Source organism: Podarcis bocagei (genome assembly GCF_964188305.1).
Source record: "Podarcis bocagei genome assembly, chromosome: 17".
Lineage (NCBI taxonomy): Eukaryota > Metazoa > Chordata > Lepidosauria > Squamata > Lacertidae > Podarcis > Podarcis bocagei.
The window spans coordinates 36,979,580-36,991,009 of record NC_138143.1 but is presented as its reverse complement, the minus strand read 5'-3'; the positions used below and the strand labels follow the sequence as shown (position 1 = coordinate 36,991,009).

General features: G+C 45.2%; 1 long non-coding RNA gene across 1 annotated transcript; it reads right to left on the bottom strand.

Moving 5' to 3' along the window:
• Window positions 1–1,119: 1,119 nt before the first annotated feature.
• On the bottom strand, window positions 1,120–6,643 carry LOC308577070. Its single transcript, XR_014003409.1, has 2 exons — window positions 6,589–6,643; window positions 1,120–1,754 (listed from the first exon to the last, which is right to left on the bottom strand). It is a non-coding gene; the product is annotated as an uncharacterized lncRNA (long non-coding RNA).
• Between the last annotated feature and the right edge of the window lie 4,787 nt (window positions 6,644–11,430).

Sequence of the window (11,430 nt, the reverse complement as noted above, 5' to 3'; positions counted from 1 at the left end):
GGGGGTCACGAAGAGTCGGACACGACTAAATGACTAAACAACAGCATGTGCTGCTCTGTAGCTGTCCTTGGTACTGAGGAGCTGGCTTCCATCTCTGACCTTGCTAATCCTTGTTATAGAATCATAGAATCATAGAGTTGGAAGAGACCACAAGGGCCATCGAGTCCAACCCCCTGCCAAGCAGGAAACACCATCAGAGCACTCCTGACATATGGTTGTCAAGCCTCTGCTTAAAGACCTCCAAAGTAGGAGACTCCACCACACTCCTTGGCAGCAAATTCCACTGTTGAACAGCTCTTACTGTCAGGAAGTTCTTCCTAATGTTTAGGTGGAATCTTCTTTCTTGTAGTTTGGATCCATTGCTCCGTGTCCGCTTCTCTGGAGCAGCAGAAAACAACCTTTCTCCCTCCTCTATGTGACATCCTTTTATATATTTGAACATGGCTATCATATCACCCCTTAACCTCCTCTTCTCCAGGCTTAACCTCCTCTTCTCCAGCCGTTCCTCAGAAGGCATCGTTTCCAGGCCTTTGACCATTTTGGTTGCCCTCCTCTGGACACGTTCCAGTTTGTCAGTGTCCTTCTTGAATTGTGGTGCCCAGAACTGGACACAGTACTCCAGGTGAGGTCTGACCAGAGCAGAATACAGTGGCACTATTACTTCCCTTGATCTAGATGCTATACTCCTATTGATGCAGCCCAGAATTGCATTGGCTTTTTTAGCTGCCGCGTCACACTGTGCAGCTTCTTAAGATTGCCACTTTCCAGCTACTTGATACCACTACCTGTTTCCAGGTGTACCTTCTTGCTTGAGACTAGAGAGCCTGCCCAAACAGTTGCCTGAAACAGTTCTTTTGCTGTTCCATTTCTCATCACACCCTCTTTCCATCCTTAGGCTCAAATCTCATGTGAGTAAACCTCACTGAACTCACTAAGATTTACTTCTAAGTAAACACACACAAGTGCTTGTGTGCTGGTCAGGATGATCCTCAGAGCAGGTCCATTTTCTGTTCCAATACCTAAAGAAATACCTGCAATGAGCAATACCAAGAAATGTCATACCGTCTTGGAAGTAACTCATCAGCTCAGCTAGACATAAAAGTAAAACAAGGTGTAAAATACCTTGAAAGTCTCAATTTATTTTCGTGCCAGAAAGAGACTGTTCATTTAATTATTATCATTTTGTTCAGGAGGCCTAAATAGGATAGGGTTCTGGAGATTTTAAAAACCGCCTCCAATTTCCCACCTATTATTCCACTATGTAGCAATGCATCTGCGAGATAGTGGGTCCAATTAGTGGAGGCACATTGCTCTAAGACAGTAAGAAGAGGTTATGTGTCCTGATTTACACCTCCCATTATGACACAACTAGAGAAAGAACCGCCACAAAAAAATGTTCAGCTGAAGCCAAGGGTGACCAATCTAGGTGTAATATGATCACAGTTCCATCTTCCAAACTAATAAGGCTGCCAAGTTGGTGTCAATGGCCAATTTTCTCTTCAACAATCAGGTTATGAGGCTATATGAATTTCACTCAGATGTGGAAGGGGGCCAGACCTCCTCAATAATGTCCTTTTCTTCTAGATAATAGACTAACTCCACCCTGATTAATAGCTGTTCCTCAGCTCCACCATTGGCCTAAAGGATTTTTGCTGGCTTTGTCACCAGAGAAATATATGCTCTTGCCAGGCATTATGCATTCTCCACTTCTGAATGCTTTTGCTTCTTTACGCTTCTGGCTCTTCTTCCTTACCCTGTAAGTTCCAGCGCCATACAGCACATGCCAATGAAAAGAGGAATAAATCACAGATATATAAATTACCACAAATCAGGCGGCCTATTTTTCCCTCCAGCCCATCATAAATACAGCTTCCTCTTGGCTAAATTCACCTTCCTGTACCCATTACAAATTTACATTTCCCCTCCTTCCTTTTCCTTTTGCATAGATCACAGTACTGTCTTGGTGTGTAATCATTTACTCTCACATCTGGGGCTCTCGGGGAAATGAGATCTAAGTTTTCGGATGCATTTCCCATCAACAATTTCCCATGAATAAATTCTTAGCTATTCTGCAAAATGCTTAGGAAGCAAGCATCTCAAACTTTGTCAATGGGTATTTCCTTTTCACGAGACACGGAAGATTTTGCAAGGAGTAACACTAGACCTTTCTTTCCACCCAGGCCCTCTCCCTCCATGACTTGGCAGCAGTGTCTCTTTCCTGGGCCACTACCAGTAACTTTGGAAGCCAGGGGAAGGTGGGAGGAGCTGGCAACCTCACATCTCCTGGGAGCTGGAGCAAAAGCCATGTTGAAAAGAGAGTACCTGTCTATTTCTGGTCCGCATCAGCAGAGCCATCTTTCCTATTGGGCTTACTGGTGTGTTGCACCAGGGCACTGACCTGTCAGGGGCGCCCCAGTGAGTGGGGGAGCTGTGCAGCTTTGCTGATGGCCTCCCCTTTCCCTGCCCACCCGCCAGCTGTACCCTGTCAACCATATGGCTGGCGGGTGTGCAGCTTGCCTCCCAAGCCTCCGCGGGAGGAGAGTGATCCCTGCAGAGGTTTGGGAAAAGGTCGACAACTCTGGGAAATGGGGGGGGGCGCTGGAGGGATCTTTGCACCATGGCGCCGGATATGCTTAAGATGGCCCTGCACATCAGTTTTGCATGTGTCTATTTTTAATTCAATGCTGCTCTGTTTCCACACCCATCTGTGCATTTTTTTAAATGCACAAAATTCACATTATTTCTGTATGTATTTAAAAATAAAATATGCATTTTACCCTAAAATATGGATGCACCTTAAAATTTAATACATGTAATGGGCCTCATTAATCTTTTTAGATGCGGAGAAAGCTTTTGATAATATTTCTTGGTCATTTCTGATTAAGATATTAGAGAAAATGGAAACTGGTAATTCTTTTCTGGCTGGAATTAAAGCGATCTATACTGACCAATCCGCAAAACTTTTAGTAAATAATATTCTATTTGACAAACAAATGTCAAATAGAAAAGAAACAAGACAAGGTTGTCCCTTATTTCCATTGGTGTTTGTTTTGACATTAGAAATATTGCTTCATAATTTTATTGTCTGTAAAATTTAATAAATATCATAAAAAACAACAACAGAATATAAGGACAAATAGGGAAATTAAAAATAAATAAATACATGTTACGCTCTTGGTGGAGTGGATAACTGTATTCTGATCTGCTTATTGCATGTTTTCTGCAGCTTCTGATGGAATAGTGCACAAAGAAGACACAATGCAGCAGTATTTGCACCACTGAGGTCATACTGGAGTAGGCTCTCATACGAATGGTTTGGTTAGCAAGGGAGGAAGGAGGAAATAGCAACATCAAGCTATAGCCAGAGCTGTCAACATCACATGAGCCACCTGAAAAGCGATTGATGGACAGCTCCTGCCTAATGGCCCTTAGGTTTCCTTGGAGACACCAGTTTGATAAATTATATCACAGCCTCCATCCAGGATTAAATCTGGCTTCACAGCAGGGCAAGGGTAGCCACAGTGTCATCCAAGGTCCCTACGGTAGTCAAATCACACCGTCCTTTCAACTTGCATGGACTGTGGCATTCAGTCACCTTAGCCTTCAGCCAGGAAATCATGCAATTGCACCTATGAGGGGGCAAATTTAGCTTGAATAAAGATAAAGGTAAAGGGACCCCTGACCATTAGGTCCAGTCGTGACCGACTCTGGGGTTGCGGCGCTCATCTCACTTTATTGGCCGAGGGAGCCGGCATACAGCTTCCGGGTCATGTGGCCAGCATGACTAAGCCGCTTCTGGCGAACCAGAGCAGTGCACGGAAATGCCGTTTACTTTCCCACTGGAGCGGTACCTATTTATCTACTTGCACTTTGATGTGCTTTTGAACTGCTAGGTTGGCAGGAGCAGGGACCGAGCAACAGGAGCTCACCCCGCCAAGGGGATTCGAACCGCTGACCTTCTGATCGGCAAGTCCTAGGTTCTGTGGTTTAACCCACAGCACCACCCGTGTCCCTTAGCTTGAATAATGCTACTGCAATTCCCATTGAAAGGGGATGTTAACCTGTGATAGCGAAGGGAGACAGGTGAAAGTTATTTCTGAGGGCTGGGAGGATTCAACAGGCATTAGGACTGAGGAGATGCTAGCAAAATATTGCACCTTGGCCATCGTACACACACCCAGGGATGGAAACCATGAGATTAGATCTGGACAACAGCTGGTGAAAGGTTAAGAAGGAGACTAGGCAGGTGCATGAGAAACAGCTGGGAGAAAGGCCAGGGATAAGGGGAAGCCTACTCGCTGTTGAGAGTGGTAGAAATCATAGGAAGTTCAAATGGTGCTCCTTATGGCTTTGCCCCTTTTTGTTGATTTAATTAATTAATTAATTAATTAATTAATTAATTAATATACTGCTTATACCTCAAAGCAGCTTCAAACAGTACTGACCTAGACTGACCAATGGTCTGCCTTAATACAAGGCACCACTCCATACCACTGGGCTTTGGCTATCTTGTATGATATGATATATGATATGATATGATATTCCTGTGCTCCTAATCAGCAAAGAACGTTCTGAACATTAATAGGCCAGATAGCTCATGTGGCAAAAGGCTGACCTATTAAAAACAGCTTCCAGGTCACGCCTGCTGTCTGGTATGGCTTCTTCCATTTCCCACAGGTGTTACTTTTTTCATAGGGAATGAGAGTGGTGCTGTGGTCTAATCCACTGAGCCTCTTGGGCTTGCAGATCAGAAGGCTGGCAGTTCGAATCCCTGCTTTGGGGTGAGCTCCCATTGCTCTGTCCCAGCTCCTGCCAACCTAGCAGTTCAAAAGCACACCAGTGCAAGTAGATAAATAGGTACCATTGTGGCAGGAACGTAAACGGCATTTCCGTGTGCTCTGGTTTCCGTCACCGTGTCCTGTTGTACCAGAAGCAGTTTAGTCATGCTGGCCACATGACCCAGAAAGCTGTCTGTGGACAAACGCTGGCTCCTTCGGCCTAAAAGCAAGATGAGTGCTGCAACCCCAGTCGCCTTTGACTGGACATAACCGTCCAGGGGTCCTTTACCTTTTACCTTTTTTTTACTTTTTCAGATCTCACCTCACCTGAACCTTTACTCCCCATTCATTTGGCAGCAGTTGGACTGGACAGCAACAGCGAAGGCGAAAAAGATATATCCGAAGAGACCTATTCTTTTGAAGTGGCCTTCATGACATGAAATACAACATAATTCCTAGGTGCCTTCGAGAGAGGTCTACATCCCTCCCTGGCATGCCCATTTGTTTTCAAGATGCAGAGGGAGTTCTAGGTCGCAGGCACTGCATATATACCATGCTTATTATTTTTTTAAAAAATATTTTCTTAAACAATTTCAACAGAACAAACGATGCCTTATGAGGAACGGCTAAGGGAACTGGGCATGTTTAGCCTGGAGAAGAGGAGGTTAAGGGGTGATATGATAGCCATGTTCAAATATATAAAAGGATGTCACATAGAGGAGGGAGAAAGGTTGTTTTCTGCTGCTCCAGAGAAGCGGACACGGAGCAATGGATCCAAATACAAGAAAGAAGATTCCACCTAAACATTAGGAAGAACTTCCTGACAGTAAGAGCTGTTCGACAGTGGAATTTGCTGCCAAGGAGTGTGGTGGAGTCTCCTACTTTGGGGGTCTTTAAGCAGAGGCTTGACAACCATATGTCAGGAGTGCTCTGATGGTGTTTCCTGCTTGGCAGGGGGTTGGACTCGATGGCCCTTGTGGTCTCTTCCAACTCTATGATTCTATGATTCTATGATCAATCAATATAACCAATTATATTTTTTTGCCCATTTTTATTCTCCCCCCCCCATTCTTTTGCACTATTTCTTCAGCAAATTAACCTTCCACTCAAAGTATCTTTTGCAGCAGACACAGAGCAGGCAGGTCTCTTATCTGACAATCCTTTCCTGTCCAGCATCCATAAAACACGGATAAACCTCAGCAGGACAATGGAGAGCATATGGGCTCCTGGACGTTTGCGTATTTGCCAGATTATGTAATCCGTCCGTTATCAGAGCAGTGCCCTACATCTGCTTACCGCAAAGCCCAGCAGTCGAGTCCTCCTCCTCCTGGCCTCCTCTGCGTGGCACCCGGCGTTAAAGCTACAGGTCACCAAGTGAAAAGCTCTATTCATGAGGCTTGGCTCCTGGCCTTCTGGCCAGCCATTCATGAAGCAGCGATCGCTCCATTCATCTGTCAATCTGGCATGAGGATTTAATTAAATCCCTCTTTGGCTAGAGCTCCCAGGTGCAACGGGGGGTGGGGGTGGGATGCGGCTGCACAATAATGATGATAATTATTTATACTTGAGCCGAATGACCTAAGCATTCTTTTGTTGGGATGTTATTACCATTTTTCATTAAAAAATGAGTCGGTTTGTTGTTCCGTTTTACTGGAGGGAGAGGGCTTCAAAGCCCTGGATGCTCCTAATACGAAGCTACAATCTCAAAAATGGAAGCAGTTTGTCATTGCCAAAGAATGATAACTGCATACCCTCCAACATTTCTCTGATGAAAATAGGGACGTCCTATTCAACAACAACAACACCTCACCCATCTGACTAGGTTGCCCCAGCCACTCTGCATGAGGTCACTTGGACGACGCTTGGGCAGTGGCGTAGCGTGGGGGGTGCAGGGGGGGGCCCGGCCGCACCGGGCGCAACATCTGGGGGTTAGGGTTAGGGGGCGCAAATCCACGGGTTAGGGGGTGCAAATTGTTTCCTGCTTGGCAGTGGGTTGGACTCGATGGCCCTTGTGGTCTCTTCCAACTCTATGATTCTATGATTCTAAATTACTTGCCTTGCCCCGGGTGCTGACAACCCATGCTACGCCACTGCGCTTGGGGGGCAAAAGTTGCAAGTAGCCCAGATTCTTTTGCTCCCACCCTTCTTGTTCCCTTTCAGCTGCCGGCTTTGTGAATTTGGCATCTTGCAGATCTCTATGTTCCCTCCTGCTGGTTGGGATTTTCCAGGCCTCTGCGAAGTTGCATGTTAGATGCTCAAACAGGTAAGGGATTTTGTGGCAGCCATGAAGCCCCAGGCAACAGCTGGATGGGCAGCGATGATGTCACAAAAGCTGAGGGGATGATGTCACAGTGAATCTGAGCAGCAGAGGAGAGCTTAGGAGTTGCTCCCAGAGTCAAGGTTGCTATCCACTCCATTGGATGAAGCATACCCCCCTAGATTTCTCCGATGAAAATAGGGACGTCCTATTCAACAACAACAGCAGTAATAATAATATTTATACCCTATCCATCTGACTGAGTTGCCCCAGCCACTCTGGATGGCTTCCAACATATATAGAAAAAGTGAGTCTTATAGAGCAAAAATTACGGTATTTCCTTGACTCAGAGGTCGCATAATTCCATACCCTCCAACACATCTGATGAAAATAGGGACGTCCTAAGGAAAAGCGGGATCAAACCAGAAACTGGGACTGTTTCTGTAAATTCAGGACTGTCCTGGAAAATAGGGACACTTGGAGCTACTTTTCCATGAAGTGGCCCCATACATCTGGGTGCTCTGCTTCTGCTGGAACCACCCATCCCGGAACAGATTGCATTGGCCTTTCACATGAAAGGTCATACCGGAGCAAGTTTTCTGTGAAGCTGTATTTACGTGGGTGCTGATTTTCTGGGACTTGTGTGACCTGCCAAGTCACATGGTTGCCTCATTTACTCAGATAGCCAAACGAGTTGACATCATGGGAAAGCAAGTTCTCCAACCCAACGGCTCTGTTAAGAAGGTACATGAGAAAACCCTCTTAAGGCAAGAACTAATGTCAGGCATTCGCTTCTACAATCTGATGGGCAAACTCCTCTTGACTCAATTTTGAATTGACTCAGTAAATATGAACTTTGCCCTGTGAGTGTTTCAAGAGTTCTCTCTCTCAGTTCATAATATTTGTGCTTGTGTGCTGATAGGATCACACTGAGGCACTTTATATCAACCCCCAGAATTGTAGTGCCCAGTGTAACAGAGAGGTATTTGCATGTTCTAGATTACCTTAAAAGATGCAGCAAGAAAAGCATAACAGTAAGACCCACAAAGGGGAGGGGGGAAGTCAAGGGGATTCAAGGGAATCCTGTATGTAGATAAAATGATGTGTGATGAATGTAAAATTTAATGCAGTGGAACCTTGGCTGATAAACATAATCCATTCCGGAAGCCTGTTCGACTTCTGAAAAGTTCGACAACCGAGTCGCAAAGGGCTGTCAACAATCTCAATGGTGAAAATTGAGAAACATGCCTTGGGAGCCATTACATAGAATCATAGAATCATAGAATCATAGAGCTGGAAGAGACCACAAGGGCCATTGAGTCCAACCCCCTGCCAAGCAGGAAACACCATCAGAGCACTCCTGACATATGGCTGTCAAGCACTTACACTTCTGTGGCGTGTTTGAAAACAGAAGCAATTACTTCCAGGTTTTTGGCATTCAGGTTCCGAAAAGTTTGGCTTCCAAGATGCTCGAAAACCGAGGTTCCACTGTATGGAAAATCAAATACTGTAAATATGTTTTTTTTGAGGGGGGAGAGTGGTATTTGCATGTTCAACTGCTTCCTCACTCCTAAACCAAACACACAGGAACACAAGAGATTGTTTTCATTCTGGAAAGGAGACAAAGGTCACATACAACAATTGCGAAAGATAATCGAGAGAATTGACCCTAAAGGAGAAGATACAAACAGCTGCTTGATCATCTCATATAGTTTACAGCTGTCAATGACAGTTTTATCAGGGATAAGGGGTTAATATTAAACTTTGATCCTTGGACCTACAATACATTTGACCATTTGCAGGATGACTCCAAAAAAGTGTGGCGGATGGGTAGAGTTTTGCAAGAAATTTGCGGGATGGGGTTATTATTATTATTTATTAAATTTGTAGACCACCCTCCACCCAAAGATCCAAGGACAGTTCACAACCAGTGGTGTACTGCTAATTTTGTCATAGGGGAACATTTAGGGCCAGACGTAAAAGGTAAAGGACCCCTGGACAGTTAAGTCCAGTCAAAGGCAACTATGGGGTTGCAGCGCTCATCTTGCTTTCAGGCCGGGGGAGCCGGCGTTTGTCCACAGACAGCTTTCTGGGTCATGTAGCCAGCATGGCTAAACCGCTACTGGTGCAACAGAACACAGTGACGGAAACCAGAGTGCATGGAAATGCCGTTTACCTTCCCACTGCAGCGGTACCTACTTATCTACTTGCACTGGTGTGCTTTCGAACTGCTAGGTTGGCAGGAGCTGGGACAGAGCAAAGGGAGCTCACTTCATCATGGGGATTCGAACCACTGACCCTCTGGTCGTCAAGCCCAAGAGGCTCAGTGGTTTAGACCACAGTGCCACCTGCATCCCTAGTTAGGGCCAGAGGTGCCACCTTGCAAGGAGCGATGTGGGGGATGTTTGCACATGAGCATCGTGCCTCCCTCCCTCAGTCAGGCAGAAACTTCCTGAGCTTTGGAAAAGAGGTGCCAGGTCCCTGAAAAGATAATGGAAACTTCCTGCCTCCTTTCTCAAGCTGGGTGGGAAGGTGGCAGGAGAGCTCTTGGACCCTGTCGGAGAATTGCATCTCCCTCAGTAATCCAGGTAAAAGCTTCCTGAGCTTTGGGAAGGAGGCGCCAGAGGAACATTTAGAGGACTAGCCTAGTCCACTGTTCACAACAGAAAAATAGAAAATGTGTGTGTATGTGTGTGTATCTTAAGCTCCACAGATTGCCACTTGCATGTTGTTTTTTTGTTTAATCGTTTAGTTGTGTCCGACTCTTCTGACCCCATGGACCAGAGCACACCAGGCACTCCTGTCTTCCACTGCCTCCTGCAGTTTGGTCAAACTCATGTTCGTAGCTTCAAGAACACTGTCCAACCATCTTGTCCTCTGTCGTCCCCTTTTCCTTGTGCCCTCCATCTTTCCCAACATCAGGTTCTTTTCCAGGGAGTCTTCTCTTCTCATGAGGTGGCCAAAGTCTTGGAGCCTCAGCTTCAGGATCTGTCCTTCCCGTGAGCACTCTGGGCTGATTTCCTTAAGAATGGAGAGGTTTGATCTTCTTGCAGTCGATGGGACTCTCAAGAGTCTCCTCCAGTACCATAACTCAAAAGCATCAATTCTCTGTGGATATTGCTGTCAGGTCCTAACAATCAGCTGATCACTGGCGTGGGTGTATATGTGTGTGTTTATGTGTGTGTGCATCCACTTGATTGTAGAAAAGAAAATCTCAAAGCGATTTTGAAAAAGACAAAACAATTAAAATGTCTCACTTGATGTTATTGTGATGTCGGATGATTGACGAATTGCTGGCCCTTCCCAACTGTCAAACTTGGCGCAGGTTCACCATCCCTGCCTTATAAGCTTAATGAGATAGATAAAGTGTGCCCCCCAAAAAAACACACACAATAAAAATTAAATCTATAATCATTTCCCCCCAGTATTCTGCAGATTCTTTCTTAAGATGGGAGTGGTTACAACTGAAGCCAATATTGCAAATGTGGTTGTATTGATCAATGTAACAGCATTCCAAACTTTAGATTTTATTTCCGGTCCCTTTCTTTATAATAACTAACATCAAATTTGCTTTCACCGCCATCTCAATTACTGTGATGCACTGATTTTGCATTTTCAGTAAGTGTTCCAGCGTGACCCCTTGCAAGATTATGGGCAATGTTTGATTCCTGCCAGAGCCTCATGCAAAAACCTCCCTTCCCCAACTCATCCCCCATAAAACTGGGACCATTTCACTTGCCCGTCCTCAGCCAGTTCCAATCTTAAATTTATCATTGGTATGTCATGCTGACTTGCCACAGATTTTATTTACCTTTGATGCTTACACTGTGAAATTGCTTGGAGATATTTCACAGAAAGTGACTCCTGGCATGAAGTAAATAAATAAGGAAAGTATGCAAACCTCTGATGAATTTAAGAATGGCGGTGGGTTTCATTTCCTGTGCTCAGCATAGGCTCTCCGTTTTACCCTCAGTTACCTTTCAAAATGGTGACACTGGTATATATACCTTTGCAGTTTGAAAGATCTGCGGTGGCTTACATGTGGATTATGAGCGAGAGAGAGACAGAGAGAAGCAGTAAGGCAGACGCTGATTGTCATCAGAAACCCTCCCTCTCCCACTGATGGAGACAAGACTTAAGAGGGCAAATTTCTAATTCTACACCACGCTCCTGTGCTTCCTAGGGCCTTCTGCAATATACGGGCAGATTAGGCACTAACTGGTTTTGACTGCATTATTATTATTTTTAAAGACCATCTTGTGTGAAAATCCTGGCTTCCTCGTGTGCCTCATTAATTTCAGATCACGCCTTGTCAGTCGCCGGCATTAGATGCTGCGAGGTCTTAACACCTGTCGTGCATCTAATCGGCTCACCATTTCAGGTTTGGAAAAGAGC